The 19,378-nt window shown below is 34.9% G+C and overlaps 1 long non-coding RNA gene across 1 annotated transcript; it reads left to right on the top strand.

Annotated features, from left to right (window-relative positions):
* The first annotated feature begins 11,348 nt into the window (after nucleotides 1–11,348).
* LOC141616821 (uncharacterized) lies at nucleotides 11,349–18,490 on the top strand. Its single transcript, XR_012531052.1, has 3 exons — nucleotides 11,349–11,543; nucleotides 17,852–17,975; nucleotides 18,240–18,490. It is a non-coding gene; the product is annotated as an uncharacterized LOC141616821 (long non-coding RNA).
* The last annotated feature ends 888 nt before the right edge of the window (nucleotides 18,491–19,378 follow it).

Raw genomic sequence — 19,378 nt, 5'->3', positions numbered from 1 at the left:
ACAAGCTAATTCTACACTTGTTGCTCTTCTTCCTAAATAGAAGGTTAGTGCTTCTGTTATGGATTTTAGACCCATCTCATGTTGCACTACTTTTTATAAGACTGTCACCAAAATTCTTTCTAAGAGGCTTAGTAAGCTGCTCCCTCAATTAATTGGCCCTGAGCAGGCTGCTTTTGTCTAAGAAAGGAACATTCATGAGAACATAATGATCTCTCAAGCTTTGGTTAAGGGGTATGGAAGAAAATATCTCACACCTAGGTGCTTAATCAAGGTTGAAATTCGAAAAGCTTTTGATACTTTGCAATGGCAATTCATTCGAAATATGCTTCAGGCTATGAAGTTCCCTCCTTAATTCATAACCTGGATCATGGGATGTATAACAAGTTCCTGGTTCTCTATTAAACTTAATGGGTATGTCCATGGTTTCTTCCCTGGTAGGAGTGGTATTAGACAGGGAGATCCCTTGTCCCCTTACCTCTTTGTTCTGAGTATGGAGATTCTATCTAGATATCTGAGGAATATTTGCTCTCAGCCTCATGTCTCATTGCATCCTAAATGTTCAAAAATTGGTCTGACTCATCTTGTGTTTGCAGATGATCTCATGATTTTCATTCGTGGGGATGTACCTTCTGTTGTAGCTGTAGCTCACACTCTTGCTACTTTTGCTGCTTGGTCAGGGTTCCATGCTAATACTGATAAGACTGATGTCTATTTGGGGGGGGGGGGTCAAGCAAAGTGTCAAAAGTGAGATATTGAGGGCTACTGGCTTCTCTGAAGGCACTTTCCCTTTCAGGTATCATGGCTTGCCACTGAATACTGCTAGGAATACTGTGGATATGTATGGTGTCTTGATTAATAAAATTCAAGCTTCTGTTCAGCATTGGTCTTCTACTTCCCTCTCTTATGGCTGGGAAAATTCAGCTGTTAAACTCTGTCATTTTTGGGCTAGAGAATTTCTGGTGTGCTAATGCCTTATTACCTCAGAGTGTTTTCAAACTGATTAATAAGATTTGTAAGAATTTTTTCTGGACTAAGGATAATGTTCAGAGGAAAATGGTCATGAAGAGTTGGGCTAGCATTTGTTCACCTAAAGCTGAGTGGGGATTTGATGTTAAGGAACTCCTTTCTTATAATAAAGCACTGATCAGCAAATGGTTATGGATCCTTACACATAATCCTTCTAGCCTATGGTGCTCTTGGAATAGGGCCTACAATTTTTCCAATTGCTCCATATGGGATTTAGAATGCAAAGACAAATATAGTGAGAGTTTTAGAAGTATTATCTCTATCAAAAATTATCTTATAACTATAACTGGTTCTCATGCAGCTACTATAGACCTTCTCCATAGTTGGTACATTGGTGGACAGTTCAGGGTTCAGCAAGCTTATGAATGGTTTCGGTCTAAATATCCACTGCTTCCCTGGATTAAGGCTTTGACTCATTATGTTGTGGTTCCTCGTCATGGTTTGGTTGCTTCTATGGCTAGTCAAGAGAGGTTAGAAACTACTGATCACCTCATTAGTAGAGGTATGCAGATCCCTAACAGGTGTGTCTTATGCAAACTTGCTGCTGAAAGCCATGGACATCTATTCTTCCACTGCTCTTTTTCTGTTGCGGTTTGGTCTCGGGTCTTATGGCTGGATGAGTTTGCCTGGGAGGAGTTGTGACTTCAAAACTGAACTTGTTTGGTGCATTCACAGAGGTAGCAGGAGGTATTGGAAGCACTCTTGGTTCCTCAGTTGCCTCACTACCACAGTGTATAGTCTGTGGAAGGAACGTAATAGGAGAATTTTTTCTGGCTATGACCTCTCTTGATCATCAACTTGTTGCTATCATTAAGAGGCTCTCTACTGCTGCTCTGCTATCTCGTTCCTGTTTGGATGCAAGAAATACTGTTATTGCTGCCCTTCACTCTCATTAGCCTACTTGGTAGGCGTTAGTGGGTATTCTTTTGTAATGAAACTATCCTTTTTTGTTTCCCCTAGTGTATGAATGGAAAAGGATTATAATTTCTTGCAAAAAAAAAAAATAATAATAATAATAATAAAATTCATCGGAACAAACCGAGTCAAATAAAGAAACAAAAAATGAGTCTTTAATACATTGAATCACGTGAATTACGCAAGGCTGGACGTTGAAACAAGCAGGCTCGCGCTCCAGTCGCACTTTAGTCGCACCTGTGTTGAATGCAGGTCACGAAAGCTGCTGCCGCGTCTTAGTCTTTGACCCATGCGCGCACGATTAGTGCACCTTAAGCGCCCACGTCTCAGGTATATTCATAGGTATCCGGGGCCATCTTTCCTCGGACTTGGACTCCGTTTTAAACTTGTAAAACCAGCCCAATAGCTCTTCTTCGTCGTTTCCGAGCTTCCTCTTCAATATTTGGATCTAAGTTCCGCCAACGTTACAACTTCAAGCATTGTACCATTATAATTCATTAAGGACCGCCTTTGTCACTTGAACTTCACTAATTCGACCCTCTTAATACATACTAAAACCGTCTCATCAACTTCCTCACACTTAGATCTTTACTCGTCCTCGTTTAAACTCAAAGGACCCAATAAAATCAAACCAACACCGATCCACAGAAGTATGGGAAAAATCAACAAGACTCACAACGAAACTTATAAAGATGGGTCTCAAATATTGTATAGACACATCCAAGTTTTTTTATTTTGCCTATATCTCTCCTTTTGCCTAGAGCGCCCGCCCTTGCGGGTTTTCACTCCAGCTTATCATTTTTTTTGTCAATCTCACCTCTACTCTCAATGGCACGCAACTCTATTCTTCATTTTACCCGGAGCGCCCTTTCAGGTATTCACTCCGTCCTCGGCCACATCCCAATCTTGCCTAGGCGCCCTTTCGGGTTTTCACCTAGCCGGGATTCATTCTTTTTCTTTTTCACTTTTTTCATTTTTCATTTTTTTTCATTTTTTTTTGGAATAGAAAAAACTGAAATAAAGCACACCACACAAGTACAATGAATTACAATCGGAACGATTCTCCTCCCCACACTTGAATTAAACATTGTCCTCAATGTTGTATAAGACACAATAAAAAGGAAAGGAGAAAACACACCTTATTCAAGGGAGCGTCATGCAACTTCACTAGTACATCCATCCTTCAGCAAACCACTTAAACATGTCAACCACTCACCACACCTCCTCCCCACACTTGGCCATTAGCATCCACCGTAAAGCACAAGAACAACATGGCCAACAAAACAAGAGTAATCAAAGAACACTAACGCCCGTTATTATTCCAAACCTAACCAAAGACCAGATAGCACAAGTTAAACAAAAATAAGACACCATCGAATTTGGTCTAACCAATACTCCTATACTCCAAACCATAACTCCATCCAATCGCAATAAGAAGGTGTCCACAACATCACACCGCGATTTGTTCTCACCTTAACCACTAACCTATCCAACCACCCATCTATGTCGCCCTTCTTATGAAGCCACTCCATAAAATAAGCAATGAATTCTTGAGGTGTTATCCGATTCTTTTTACTCTTTTTTCCGGACATTTTTTTTTGGATTTTCGTTTTTTTTTTTTTTTTTTTGCAAAAATAGCACACAAAAATCTACGGGTTGCTTCCCGGAAGCGCTTTTGTTTAACGTTGCTGGCTCTACGTCTCGCGGAGTGGTGAACCACCCGACTTAAGCTGAGATAGAAAGATTACCTGAACTTACCAATGGACCATTGAGAATGAGTGAAAAGCCAAGTCATGCGCGGAAAAAACTTAATGCCCTCAGTAACCTATCAAACATGATAGCCCACAAAAACCAGAAGTGACAATAATAGTGGAAGAGCACTTGAAACCATACATGTACAAAAGAGGTATAAACATGCAAATACTTTTCTTTACCTCTATGGTTCTCAAAATTAGCTACCATATCACCATATGGCTCCTTATATGATGAGGTTGATATAGGGATAGTCAAGTAAGGAATGGGGATAATATAAAATTTTTGAGGGACTAACACAGATTGAGTCTCAAAAGGTGGAATAGGTGATTCCTCCTTGTGAATATAAGACTCATTAACTACCTTGTCCTCTCCTTCCCCCACCTTTTTATCATACTCCGTGTTAATGAATTCATTAAGTGTAGGAAGGTCATCTTTCATATTATTAGAAACAAGTATCTCCTCTTCTTTCACCCTGCTCACTATGGTCTCATCACATGACACTAACACCCCCTCTTTCTCATGCTCAACAATCACATTTGAAAAATCATTAACGATCAAAACATTACTCAAATCACTTTGCACCAATGAATTATGAACATGTGTCATCTCAATATTAGTGCAAGATAAGTTAACAAGCATAGAAACAAGGGAAGGGGGTGAAGAATGTATCACACCATATTCATCCTCCTCATCATCCCAAAAACCATCATCATCACTGTCAACATCACATTCTTTATAAGAGTGCTTCACTTCAGGTTCAAAGGAAAGAGGGTCATAAAACTTATCAACATGCTCAGTTTGCCACACTATATAATAAGAATCAAGTTCTTCTTGTGTCATAGGCATATCAAAGTAGTTAGTCACTTGTTCAACACGGTCCTCTAAATCTTGACTAACTAGGTTAGTCTCACATGGGGAGGGATTAACATTAGCACAAGAGGAATTCACATCAGCTATATAAGCACGTATCATGTCTTCAGTAGACATATGAGAGTTATCATGACAATTCAAAGCATCCGAATAAATGGGTATATAGGGGTTGTATGTGGAGTAAATTGTATCGCTCCCATTCTTCAGTGTCATGAGCCAAATATTGAAAAAGTTCCTACTTTTCCTCATAGCTCAATACATTAATGAACTTTCCCCCACTTAAAGAATGAACATGCCCAAGAGTCTCCTTATTTAGACCATTATAAATTACATGACAAAGCTCCCATCTTTGATAAGGATGCGATATCTCATAACATATTCATGGAGCCTGTTAAAATATTTATAAAATAGTTCATGCTCATATTGGGGAAAATATTTAGTAGACATCTATCAAGTAAACTAAGACAAAACTAACAAACTAAAACTCTCTACACTAATACACAAAAATTAACTATTGCCTTCCCCGGCAACGGCGCCAAATTTGACGGGCTAAAAGTCGTATGCTTATCAAATGTAAATTTATAATCACTTACTTACTAAACTACTGAAACAGTAATATAGCAAAAGTAAGGGTCGAACCCACAAGGAAGGACTAAGGCCCTGTTCTTTCTGGCTTATTTTCAGCCTACTTCAGTTCAGTTCAGCTCAGTTCAGTTCAGTTCAGCTCAGTTCAGTTCAGTTCAGCTCCATTCAGTTCAGTTCAGTTCAGTTCAGCTCTAAAAAGCCAGAAAGAACAGGGCCTAAGTCAATGAAAGTGTCTAAGAGTATAGAGTAAAGTAACCAGTTTAGGTGGGGATTTGATTTGTTTGATTTATTAAAGAACTAAGACTAAGCAAATAATGAAATAGATGAATTCAAATGGTTTCAAAGGTCTTAGACCCAAGCATATATCCACACTCAATAACAATTGATCATTCTAAGACGGTTTCAATTACTAATCTTGATTACTCTATCGTGAATGTAAAATTCCAATTTTCCTTACAAATAGTCAATTAAAACGAATCCCGTTCTTAATCAACCCTAACTATTAAACAACCCTAACAGTATAGTTCAAGGTTTAATTCAATAGCAGCAATATAATTTAGAGAATTCGATAGAGAATAAATAGCGCATACAATCCAGTTACACTTTAGATATTTATGTGAATCGCTTCTAAGTACTAATATCAACGTATCCCGTTCAATACTAATTCTTAGATGTTACTAGTGTAAAGTTAATCAATAAATCCTATTCAATAAACAATATTAACAATAAAATGAAGAAATCGACTACTAGTTGCGCACCTAGCAATTATCAATCAACATTCATATAATTACTAGCTAAGCAATTCACAATAATCAAGAAGAGAAATTAAAACATTCAAACTTACTACCGGATTTAGAGTGCTTCAATCGCTTTAATCCAAGATGAAAGATTAGTCACACATAGTCTTGATGAAAATAACAATAGGGTATTTCTCTCTTAAAGCTGTGTAAGTGCCCTTTTTTTCTAAAACTCCGCTAATAACTTATATAGTAATAAGGTAAATAACTAAAGTAGGAAATAAAGTACTACTACTAGTACTACTACTACTACTACTACTACTACTACTACTACTACTACTACTAATAATAATAATAATAATAATAATAAGGGTAATTGGATAACTTATACCTTGAATAAGTGACTTTTTCAAATCTTATACCTAAGATAACTTTTTTTAACATCTTATACCTAAAATAACATTTTCTTCCAAACTTGATACCAAATCTGAGAAAAAGCCTTGAATTGACAATCTTATCCTTACTAATTAAACATTATCATCATTTGTCTCACTTATTAACACACACATACACGATTACCACAACTAAAAACCATCAAATTAGTAAGGATAAAATCGTTAATTTAGGGATTTTTTTAAAGATTTGGTATCAAGTTTAGAAGAAAATGTTATTTTAGGTATAAGATTTTAAAGAAAATTATCTTAGGTATAAGATTTGAAAAAGTGAGTTATTCAAGGTATAAGTTATCAAATTACCCTAATAATAATAATAATAATAATAATAATAATAATAATAATAATAATAATAATAATAATAATAATAATAATAATAATAATAATAATAATAATAATAATAATAATAATAATAATAATAATAATAATAATAATAATAATAATAATAATAATAATAATAATAATAATAATAATAATAATAATAATAATAATAATAATAATAATAATAATAATAATAATAATAATAATAATAATAATAATAATAATAATAATAATAATAATAATAATAATAATAATAATAATAATAATAATAATAATAATAATAATAATAATAATAATAATAATAATAATAATAATAATAATAATAATAATAATAATAATAATAATAATAATAATAATAATAATAATAATAATAATAATAATAATAATAATAATAATAATAATAATAATAATAATAATAATAATAATAATAATAATAATAATAATAATAATAATAATAATAATAATAATAATAATAATAATAATAATAATAATAATAATAATAATAATAATAATAATAATAATAATAATAATAATAATAATAATAATAATAATAATAATAATAATAATAATAATAATAATAATAATAATAATAATAATAATAATAATAATAATAATAATAATAATAATAATAATAAAAATAATAATAATAATAATAATAATAATAATAATAATAATAATAATAATAATAATAATAATAATAATAATAATAAAATTCATCGAAACAAACCGAGTCAAATAAAGAAACAAAAAACGAGTCTTTAATATACTGAATCACGTGAATTACGCAAGGCTGGACGTTGAAACAAGCAGGCTCGCGCTCCAGTCGCGCCTCGGTCGCGCTTCAGTCGCAGCTGTGTTGAATGCAGGTCACGAAAGCTACTGCTGCGTCTTAGTCTTTGTCCCATGCGCGCACGATTAGTGCACCTTAAGCGCACACGTCTCAGATATCTTCATAGGTATCCGGGCCCATCTTTCCTCGGACTTGGACTCCGTTTTAAACTTGTAAAACCGGCCTAATAGCTCTTCTTCGTCGTTTCCAAGCTTCCTCTTCAATATTTGGATCCAAGTTCCGCCAACATTACAACTTCAAGCATTTTACCATTATAATTCATTAAGGACCGCCTTTGTCACTTGAACTTCACTAATTCGACCCTCTTAATACATACTAAAACCGTATCATCACTACATTAATCAGAAACCCTTTGTCCTAACCACGGAACAACTTGTTGCCCATCTAGAAGTCTCTGATATTGGGCTTACCTCCTATACTAAGAGATATTGGGGTGAGGTTGAAAATGTTACCTCCACCCAAGTCATGAAAGTCCTTCGACCAAACGATGACAATAGTCCAACCAACATTTATGCCCTTGAATTACCCGCGCCAATTAGGTTTATCTTTAACCTAATCTTCTGCAACCTTGTCTCTAGCAATAATAGTAGAGGGCGATGCTCTCTCCTTGAGATGCTCCTCATACATCACATAGTCAAACACATCCTATGTTTCATCGAACTCAGGAGATGTCCACCGAATTTCAAAAGGGGCATTTTGACAAGAATGTCGTGGTACCCTATGGTATGTGGCTCTCCATCATATTTGAAAGGGAGAATTTGCTGATGAAAGGCAGTCCCCAAATTGAGAAATTGAGTGATGAGATGACGGGGGGGTTGTTCTCTCGGATGAGTATGGAGATTCGCAATGGGAAATTGGTAAGGAAATATCAGGGTACGGGTGATGCAATTGTTGGGTCTACTGTTGATCAAGGGGTGGTTATTGCTAAGCTAAATCAGCTTATTGGGCTTGTTAATCGAGTAATCAGTGACAACGAGAAACTCAAGGATGTGGTGGCTGATCTGAAAACCATGAACGAGGATCTCCTTGAATGACTTGGTGGCGAAATTCCACAAGATGATGCCTAATCATTACCCCCTAATCCGTTTATCCCTTGGTCTTTTGGCTTTGTGTTTTAAAAACTCTCTTGCAACTCTTGGATGTTTTTTAATTTGCTCGAACATTACTGTGTGTGTTTTTTTAATTATGTCGCTATCATGGACATGTTTTATCCTCTCTTGATGATGACAAGAGGGGGAAGTAGTTGATAATGTGCTTAATGTGTGATCTTTTAACTCTTAGGCTAACGTTCACCGTGAATTTGTCTTAGCTACCATGATTAAAAGTTCTACTTAGCCAAGCATGTTGACCCCTTCATACCTTGATGATTTTGTTTAATTATGTCTTATGTTGACCAAAGACCGACTAACCATGGGCTAAGGGGGAATATCACACATGTTTAAACTTGCCATCATCAAAGGGGGAATTTGTTAGAACACACTTGGTTTATGATGCCAAGTTTCATTGTTATTTGATTGTTTGCTCTTAGTTACAAATGCTTAGTGTTTGAAGCAATCAAAGGACTTCCATGAAGGCTCAAATGATCAAGATGAAGTCAAGACAAAGATATCTCCAAGCCTTAGTAAATTGTTGTAAGAGTAAGTGTAACATTCTCATATTGTCAAGTGGTTGCAAAACTATGCAATAGTGCGCTGCACCGTGGTTTCTAATACTACCGTATGAAGAAATTTTATACAAAAAGTTCAAGTTTTAAAATCTTTACAAATTTCACATTCTCAAAGTTTTAACATTTGAAATATAAAAGTTTGAAAACAAATCTGAAAAATTAAATTACAAATCTCTCAAGCTAAATCCTCTAGCTTTGTGCATTTGCTTTTTACCAAAATAGAAAGTTGAACTTGTCAAAGTTTTAAAGCTAGAAAAGTTTATTGTCACTTTGCTAAATTGTCACATGTTGAGTGTTTGGGGAGTTGTTTTCTGAAAAAGACTAAAGCATTGTGTGTTTAAGTCTAAACGTAATACTTATCATCACTCAAAGACTACTTATTTATTAATGAATTATATTACTCTAAGTTGTACTCCTTAGATGATCAAATTCAATATAAGTAAAGAGCCTTTGCTTTATTTATCACCCAAAACTTTCCAAAGCATTTATTGAGAAATCTTACAAATCATTTGTGCATTTAAAGCTTTGTCCTTTAATTATTTGCAAAATGTTTTCAGTTTTAAAATCTTCATTTGTTTTCAAAAGCTGTAACCTACAAGTATCAGTTCACTGCACTGTGACATAATGAATTTGTTCCATGATCTCCTGTTTAAGTCATAATCGTGATCTCCATGTTCATTATGTGAACCCTTGCGATTCAAAGACTCTGTAAACCTGTAACAGCCCATTTATTTTCGAGTTATTTGTAGGGAGTTACTTTCTTATCAATACTATATATTAAATCCAGAAACCAAAGGACTTCCATGTAGTTAAAGAAAGTTATACAAATTAATTATACTATATAGTTTTAAATCACTAGCACCGTGTGATGGACCCGATTAAGGGATCTCAATGCAAATATTATATAGTTTGAGTTAAAATTAAATTATATAGAAGCTTGGTAATTTTCCTAAACATTTGTAAGAAACTAAAACATGGTCAATTTCCTTAAAATAAAATAATTATTTAAGATGGTCAATTTCCTTAAAATAAAATAATTAATTAAGATGGTCAATTTCAAAGAGACTAAAAGAAAGAAGATGTTTGGTAATTTTCCTAAATATTTATAGAATACTAGAAGATGGTCAATTTCCTTAAAATAAAATAATTAATTAGTATATACATGTACACTTATGCTATTAATTATTATCATCATAAAATTATATATTAAATTTAAAATTTATAAAATTTTATAAAATTTTATAGTTTATTAGATGTATAGAGATGTTAATTATTTAACATACAAAAATATAATATAAGTGGGTTATAAATCTTTCAAAAAAAAAGTAGGTTATAAATAATTCAAGTTAGATTCCATAATATATAATATTGCATAATTGTTTCGATTTGATTTAATGAATATATGTAATATATTTATATAAATATAGAATCCTCTTAAAATTGCATGCCTAAGTAGTAAAACTAATTTTTTCAGTAAAGAAAAGAATTATAGTAACATTAGATATAGTTATATGATAGTAATCACTCATTTAAATAGTAAAAGTAACAATATTATCAGCGAGATTAGTGAAAGTGGTAGAAATAACAACAGGAGTAGTGAAATCAATATTAATGCGGCAATAGTAAAAGTAACAATAATTACGGCGGGAGTATTGAAATTATCAATATTAATGCGGCAGTAGTGACAGTAACAATAATTACGGCGAGAATAGTGAAAGTAACAATGATTACGGGCAAGTAGTGAAATGTTATTACTATTGTTTCATTAATAAGAGTAAAATATTAAGAGCGGGAGTAGTGAATTTGCCTCAAAATTTATTTAATCGTAATTTTAGGATATGTCATAAAAAAAATATATTAATGATAAATTTATGGGTTATGCAACTTTAAGTAATTTTATTTAATGAAAAAAAATTTAATGGTAAGTAGAAGTAGCCCGGGCGAAGCCGGGCACCAATGCTAGTTTTTATTAGTCTCAGACTTTTAATTGAAATTTTAAAGTCAATTATCACTTTAGAAAAACGAACATATTTTGGACTTTCGGAAAATAAATTGGTTTCAGATTGTTTAAGGTAAAACTCATTATAAATGTCCGTTTTCTTTTTCGAGTTGGACTTTTACCCAATTTATGACGCTAATTTAATTTATTAAAACCTACTCCGTAGCTTCATCCTACTTCTTATACAAACCTTATACTTTTGTGTGCTTCCTTCTTTTATACGACACCCATCTCGTGCTTCTTTCCTCCCTTCTACTTTTCCTTTCCTTCTTCTTTTTGTCCATTCACCGAGGTTCGCCGTCAAATTTCGGACCGTGATAGAGCTTTCGATCATCTCTTTTATTCCCTCCATCATATTACATAAATTGTAAGTATTTCATTCAATATTGTTTTTGATCAGTTTTATTAATTAGATTTTTCTTTAGGGCTCGCTTAGAATGGAAGTAATTATTAAGGGACTAATGAGAGCTAAAATAAGAATAAAATAGAAGGAGATTGGTGGTTGTGGAGGGTGGAAAGAGGAGGTGAGGGGGGAATTATTACCTCTATATGAAGATAATTATTACTTGGAGGGGGATAGGGAACAATTACTCCCCTAATGGAGGGAGTATTACATTATATTTCTCAATTTCTATCCACTTCTATCTCCAACCCTTATTCATTCCCTCCATTTTTTTAGTTCATTTTAGCTCTATTACTTCCTTAATAATTACTCCCATTCCAAGCAAGCCCTTAATGATAACACGATTATACCGCCCCAATATTTTTATTATGGTTTGGGGTTGAATGAGAGTATGTGATCGCTATTCGTTATCGTGACTAAGTATTTTATTGCTTAGGTGTGAATTTTATGTAGTATGTCGATGCCCGATTGCTAGTATCATGTTAGTACCTAGTGTAAATTGTATATCTAATGGCTGGTGAAATTGTTATTTTTGGTCAGAAGGACTTGAATCATGGAATTCAGGGAACCTTGTTGTGGCGGGAAGTATTGGAACTATGTTCCGTAAGTATTGTCAGTAGGTTGTGCAAAATTGTTAAGTTAGTGTTTGATAATGGGATTTTTCTTAAAGTTTTGGTTATTAATTAGGGATATTAGCACATTATCTAGTATTGGGTTATGCTACCCTTGGAGGCTAGACGTTTAGTAATTATTCTCTTACCGATAATAGTTATGAATAATTTGAGTTATATTAGGAGGAGGGATTCTGGATGTTGGTATCATCTTGTGTTATCGATGTCAAATTTTTCAGTTGGGTTAATAAGGCTTGGATAATTGAAAACTAGTAGAACTTAAATGTCACCTGATTACGTATTTCTTTTAATAATACGTGATTTATCGGTGGTTTAGTAATCATGTAACTTGTATATTGTAGCTTGTGATTTCGAACGAAGTTGAGGAGTTCTTGGTTTAAGCCTAACATGACTTGGTCATCTCGAGAGATAAGTACTTTTACCCTATTCAAAACTAAGAGCATGTTCGCGGGTTTGACATTTAAACAGTTTTTACATACTTTTGGTAACGATACATTTCTACTAATTTTTGTGAGTTTTTGAATATTATTTTATGTGACCATGGGTCACTCGTTGGAATTATTTGGCGCAAGCCGTCTTTGAGATTATGTAGTAGACTCTGGAAGTTCTGTTGGTCTAGCAGGTTCTAAAGTACGTCCAAGACGTCCTTGGGATTACGTCCCGAAAACTGAACTCTTGGCCCGAGTTCCATTTGGGTGGGGTTTGACCGGTCCCCACTCTCTAGGGGGTTAGAATTTGTCCTTTGGCAGCCCCATCCTACTGACTTTCCAAATGTGAGAGGTATGCATTATTATAAGTCTGACCAAGCACAGCTGATACCTCTAGACCGTGTCAAGAGTAGGACCTTTGCACACAGATGGTGAAAACTATGGATTTTGAATGGTTTGATAATTGTTATTGGATTTACGATAATGTTGGTTTTGGAATATAATTCTGTTTTACTTTGTTTTACTTTGGATTTGAAGCCCTCTTAATCTATAATATTGTTTTATAAATTTGTCACTATTTTTTTTATCCTAAAACTCAGCTTTGCTTACGTCCTTATATTTGGGTCGTTCCCCCTTTGAAACCTGAAACCTGTACCTGTCTGTGATATTGGGTACAGTAGATAGGTACACTTGAGATGTTGCATGGGTGCATTGGATCTCGAAGTAATATGAGCAGGGAAGGATTTTGAATAAAACCCTCCGTCTTAATTCATTTATGTATTCTTTATTTTAAGATTTATTGAATTTGGATTTTATTTATTGTTTTGGATTTGTAAGACTTAAGACTCTCGCTACAACGTTTTATTTAGTGAGCATTTCAGAAATCTATTTATTATTTTCTGTCTCTGTATTTACCTTGCGCTTGACATTGTAGCTAAGTGTGGAGTGACAGCTTTGAATTTTCTGTGTCTAGTTTGTCAGTTTTGGTCAAGGAAATTCAGGGCTGCTACAAAACCTATTAGATAAAACACATAAACTCTTGAAGCGGAGTAGCTTTAAGTTTGAGTGCAATCGGGGTAGATTGGCGAGTTATTTTCATTGTAAGGACTTAATTGTTTGAGTAAATTTCTAAACAAGCAATAAAATAACGGTTGTACGTAGGCTTCGGAGTAGAGGCTGAACCAATTTTTTAAACATCGTTTAATTGTTCATTTACTTTTACGTTCTCTTAGCTTACTTTGCTCTTTCTCGTTTATAATTAATACTAGTTCTGAGTCACAGTCATCCGTACTGTGACATAGAAATGTTGTACCATCTTGGGAACAAACATTCCATTAAGTTTCTCAAGTTTTGCAATCTAAGGTTCTTCACTTGTGTTCAATTAACCAAGTTAAGAATAATTTTTAAAAAAGGTACACCTAATTCACCCCTTCCCCCTCTTAGGTGTTTATCGTTCCTAACTCTTCAATGTGGGTAGATCATGCTCCTAAGGCCACCACTCCAAGTCCTCTTCGTCAGCAACAACACCAATCAGGACAATCTAGCAACTCGGCTAATAATCGTTCTTATCGCCGTAATAACAATCCCCTATTTACTAAATGAATAGGCGAAACTCCAACTTTTCCCGCCTAAAACATATTTCCTAAAATAGTGCTTGGTATTTTTAGCATATATTATAGGTATGAACATGATAAGTTATAAATGGACATAATCTTTTGTATTTAAATATTTATAACATTTAATATTTCACATTATGCACAAATTTATCTCTATGATAAAAAAAAACTTCCGTTTTTTTTAAAGAACTTTATGATAAAAATACATTGACTTTTTATGATAAAAAGTTTCTGCTAAAAAATACTGTATTTTATTAGTAAATATTTGTTAAAATTCATTGACTTTTTATGATAAAAAGTTACGGCTAAAAAATATATTATTAGTAAATATTTGCAAATTAACATCATTAATTTCTCGGTAAAAAAACAAAAAAAAAAAACTTTCAGAAAAATACTCATTTCATTACTTCTTACGATTTAAATTTTTTTTCTTTAATCAAAATACAATGACTAGCTAAAAACATGAAAAATATAGATACTGTGCATACATTGCACGGAGTCTATACTAGTTATTCCAATAATCGCAATAACAACAATCGGTCAAATAACAATAATTCCAATAACTCCTCACAACCAGTTGCACAATGTCTCAATGGACTCCACTCGTTGCCTGGCCGTTGCCATGGACACCACCACCTGCCCCTATCCTATTTATCCCAAATGGGTTCAACCGTGGCCTCCTAAGGCTCAGCCGCGTCCCCATTATCGTGCTCAACAACCTCAGACCCAACGACAAGCCTTCGCTATGGAAAATGAAGCTCCTCAGCCAATGGACCTGAGTCAAGCATTCCAGGCTCTTTCGGCCCAATCTTAAGTTGACCCATGGTACATGGATATGGGTGCATCCTGTAATACCTCACATATTTTCATAGCGCACTCGGCCGAGTACAGCTGAGTACTCGACCGAGTTGAGTCTTATTCGACCGAGCATAGGTCTACTCGACCGAGTAGACCATATAAAGTTCATATCAGCTTCTGCAAAAAGTCACTCAGTCGAGTGACTGGTTCACTCAACGGAGTGGAGCCACACTCGACCGGGTGATCGGGCACTCGACCGAGTGAGCTGTCGCTGTCACTAAATCCGCGTGTAAGCTTTGTGTGGACCTTAGCCTTCAAACTCTTTCTTTTTCAGATTTTTCCACTGATTTCCTCACCTAACCTTATCTCTTTACCTTTCAAAATCCCCTAAAAATCCTCTGAACCTTATCCTCAAGATCTACACCATACTTGTGAGGATTTGTTCCCAATTTCTTGTTCTTGTTCTTGCTTAATTGTTCATACTTGTAAGTATATTCCTACTCCTTTTTCCTTATTCTTAGTTAGTAAACCCTAGTTAATTAGTATGTTGACTTTTGATATTTTAATTAGGGGGGGTTTTGACTCATTAAGTGGGGGTAATTAAGAGGTTAGTTACTAGTATTAGTTGTAGTAGAATGTTTTATGATAGTTATTATGTATTTATGTAGGATAAGACGGTTTTATGAGACGGATCCTTGGTGGTTTCGAGTAGCTTATGGAGTATGCGAAAAAGTAGGTTAATCCTACTCGGTTTCAATAATGTGGTCATTACATATGTTGTTAATGTTGTAATTAGTCTCATATAATTAGAGTAATTGCATTATAACATGTTTAGTGGGTAATAGCTTCATTAAGGAGATAAGTATGTTGGTTGAATTGCATTATAACACGATATTGGGTAAGGCGATTGTTGAATTGGTATTTGGCATATAAAGTGGTATTTGGCATTTATTATATTTATCATGTGTATTGGAAGATATGACGGCTTGTGATTAATTGGTTGTTGTTGAGGATACGGAAGGCGGTTGGGAGACCGTCTTCCGCTTGAGTCGCCTCTTGGAGCATCCCACTCCAAGAAGGATGTGCACATTAATGGCTTGAGTACGGAGGGACGCGCGTTGTTGAGACACGATGTCTGGCAGGGGATCCGGTTGGCTTTCGGACCCGGTACGTCTGGGCGTGTCCCGGTACCTATTTGTGAGGTGTGATGTCGTGAACGTGTTCCTAGCACCGATGGTTGTGGGTACGTCTGGGCGTGTCCCGGTGCCGTTATGGTTAGGACTTAGGGGTGGACATAATCCGGTCCGGACCGGAATCTAGTGGATCGGAACTGAAATTAAAAATTCCGGTCCAGTCTGCAGTCCACCATTTTCCAAGATTCCGTTTTCCGGTCCGGAGCCGGTATTTTCCGGTCCAGACCGGTTTGGACCGGAATGCCCGGAATTATTGTTATTTTCTTTTTTTTCTTGAAATTGTATTTTTATTCCATCCAATCCGGTCTAGCCGGTCCAATGGACCGGAATTTAAAAAACGTGGGTAATCCCGGTCCAACCGGTCCGGTCCAGTCCCGGACCGGAATTTTTGCATTCCGGTCCGGTCCCTGTCTATGAATTTTGTCGATTTCGATTTCGGTTCCGGTTGCGGTCCGTCCGGTTTTGGACGGTGCCCAGCCCTAGTTATGGTGATCGTATGATAGTATCTCATTCATATTATTCTCATGTTACATGCTTATATATTTATGTTGTGTCATGTCCCATGTTGTTTATTGAAACTCACCGTGTGTTGTGTGTGTAAATTATCACATATTTCCGGGGTGGCCTGTGTCGATCCATATGATATTTCCGATCATATGGGGAGCAATCATTTATAGTTTGTGTTTGGTAGCACGTGGGAGACGGGACAAACCTTGATGTCATCCGAGTAGAGCATAGCTTCACTAGGAGAATATAGTAGTCATATGTTCACTACAAGAGAAGAGTGAATTAGCTACTAATTTAGCTACTAGTGATTAGGTAGTAGCTAATTATATAATTTAGCTACTAATTTAGAGACTAACGATTTAAACGGTCTCTAATTTGGATACAAAAGTAAACCAGTAGCTAACGTTGTCTCTAACTTAGCTACTACCTATACGCTCGTAGCTAATTATATGATTTTGCGACTAAACTAGAGACTTGTGTCCATTTCAATATCTAAAGCGGCTACCAAAGTAATTCTGTAGCAAAATATGTCACTATTTTAGCTACCTCTGATAATGCGGTAGCTAATTTTATAATATTGCAACTAATATAGACTTACTTAATATACTTAATAATATAATAATAGTATATAATAGTGGTAAATAACCTAGACTAAACCCGTGTTCCCCACCCTAATTGCGTATAAACAAACTGCCGCATCTCCATTTATTCAATTCGACCGAATCACGCTCCTTCCCTTCATTCAATCTTGCTTCCCTCTAACTGCCATAGTTGTACTTGCCTCCGCCTTCATCCTCGTATGTAATCAAGTACATTCCCGCGAGTTATTTCTATTGCAAAATCGCCATCATCCTCCGTCGTCACCGACCTTATTCTTGCACTTCGGTTTCGCCTGCCTTTCGTTCGAATTACGACACCATTGGGTGATTATTGGCTTGAGTTTCATAAAGTCTTTATGCTTATGTTTTTTCTGAAATGAATGTTGCAATATTTATGAATGTTTCATAAATATGTCGGAGGTTTTCTTGCTTCTTGTGTTTTTAACCTTTTCTCTTTGCTTACAATGTCATGTTTATGGTCTTAATGATCTTGTTACAGCCTCATCTCGTGGAATATGCTCGAGTTGCACGGGCCTGTGAAATAATAGTACTTGCTTGCACTCGGGTCGTCTACACCATTTCAATCTCCGGGGACGTTGGAGTGGGTGCGACATTGGTGATGGGTGAGTTGCTTCACATTTTAAATAAGTAGTTCTTACGCTTTTAGTCCATTTAATTGCTGAACGACATTTTAAATATAGTTTGTATGGACGGTGTTTGTTGAAATGTCTATGTGAGAACTTGTTAGATGATGTATATAAGTTGTTTTCCTAATGCTATGTTTTAAGCTATAAAAACACATTGTAGAATAGACAACCTTGTAGATTTAAGATCATGTGTATGTGTATATAATGAATGGTATGGCTAATTTGGTGTACCTCTTACAGACATTCTAATACATTTAGAAGAGCACAAGACTCCAGAGCTCAAGGCAACACTACAAGAATTGAAGAGTACAAGAGGAGGAGGAATGAATAGATCAGAACTTTAAATTAAAGAATGATGCGGAATTATAGAGAATGGAAGATAAGAGTAGACATTGTAATATGTTATAGAGAATTACCGACATTGTAATACGTTTTCATTCACATTATGTACTTCCTTATGTTGTTTAGATATTACACAGAAAATTTGTAAATTAACCACACATTTATGAAATATTTTCCTTTTATTTAGCATATTATCTTGCTCTATATAGTAGAAACCGAATAGTTTGGTCAATGTTCCACATGATTTTGCAATAGGTAAAACAGTATCTAATTTCTTGATCACGTTTATTTGACTACTGAACCTTTTGACACTTATTTAGCTACTAAAAAACAGTATCTAATGTGAAAGCATTTAGCTACTAAGTAGTCCGACTCTAATTTAGCTACTAAGTTGTCCGACTCTAATTTAGCTACCAACATATTAGTCGCTATAAGTGTAGCTATTTTAGCAACCATATCTAGTGAGTCTCTAATATATCTACTACAATATTAGTAGCTAAATGTGTAGCTATTATAGCTACTGTCAATTTCGTCGCTATGTTAGTCGCTATTGTTGGTTGCTAAGTTAGTCTCTAAATTAGCGACAAGGAGTTTAGCTACCAACCAAAATTTGTCTCCAATTCTGTCGCTAACCTAATTAGCTACCGAAAAGAGACGGTTTGCTACGGAATATTCAGTAGCTATATAGATTTTCCCTTGTAGTGGTTGTACTTTTCCATTTACTAGTTTGTGATTTGTAATTCATTAAATGTTTCTTTATATAAAGAGTTTCTGGATTGTAATTCCGATTTCACTACCTCGGGAAACCGAGACGGTAATATTTTCTAATTACCTTGACCCGGTAAGAAGGGGGTGTTACACATCCTCTCATCTAACCTCTGACCCAGGTATGCTTACTTTCCCATTTAATACGAGTAATATTCGTTCTATTTATGTCGGAAACGGCAATATCATTCCAGTTTCGGGATCGGGTACCTCTCTACTACCTACAAATTCCCATTCCCTACACTTTCGCCATATCCTTCACACACCCAATA

Source organism: Silene latifolia, chromosome X, assembly GCF_048544455.1.
Source record: "Silene latifolia isolate original U9 population chromosome X, ASM4854445v1, whole genome shotgun sequence".
NCBI lineage: Eukaryota > Viridiplantae > Streptophyta > Magnoliopsida > Caryophyllales > Caryophyllaceae > Silene > Silene latifolia.
Note: the sequence above shows the minus strand (reverse complement) of the source record. Positions and strands in the feature narration are given on the sequence as shown.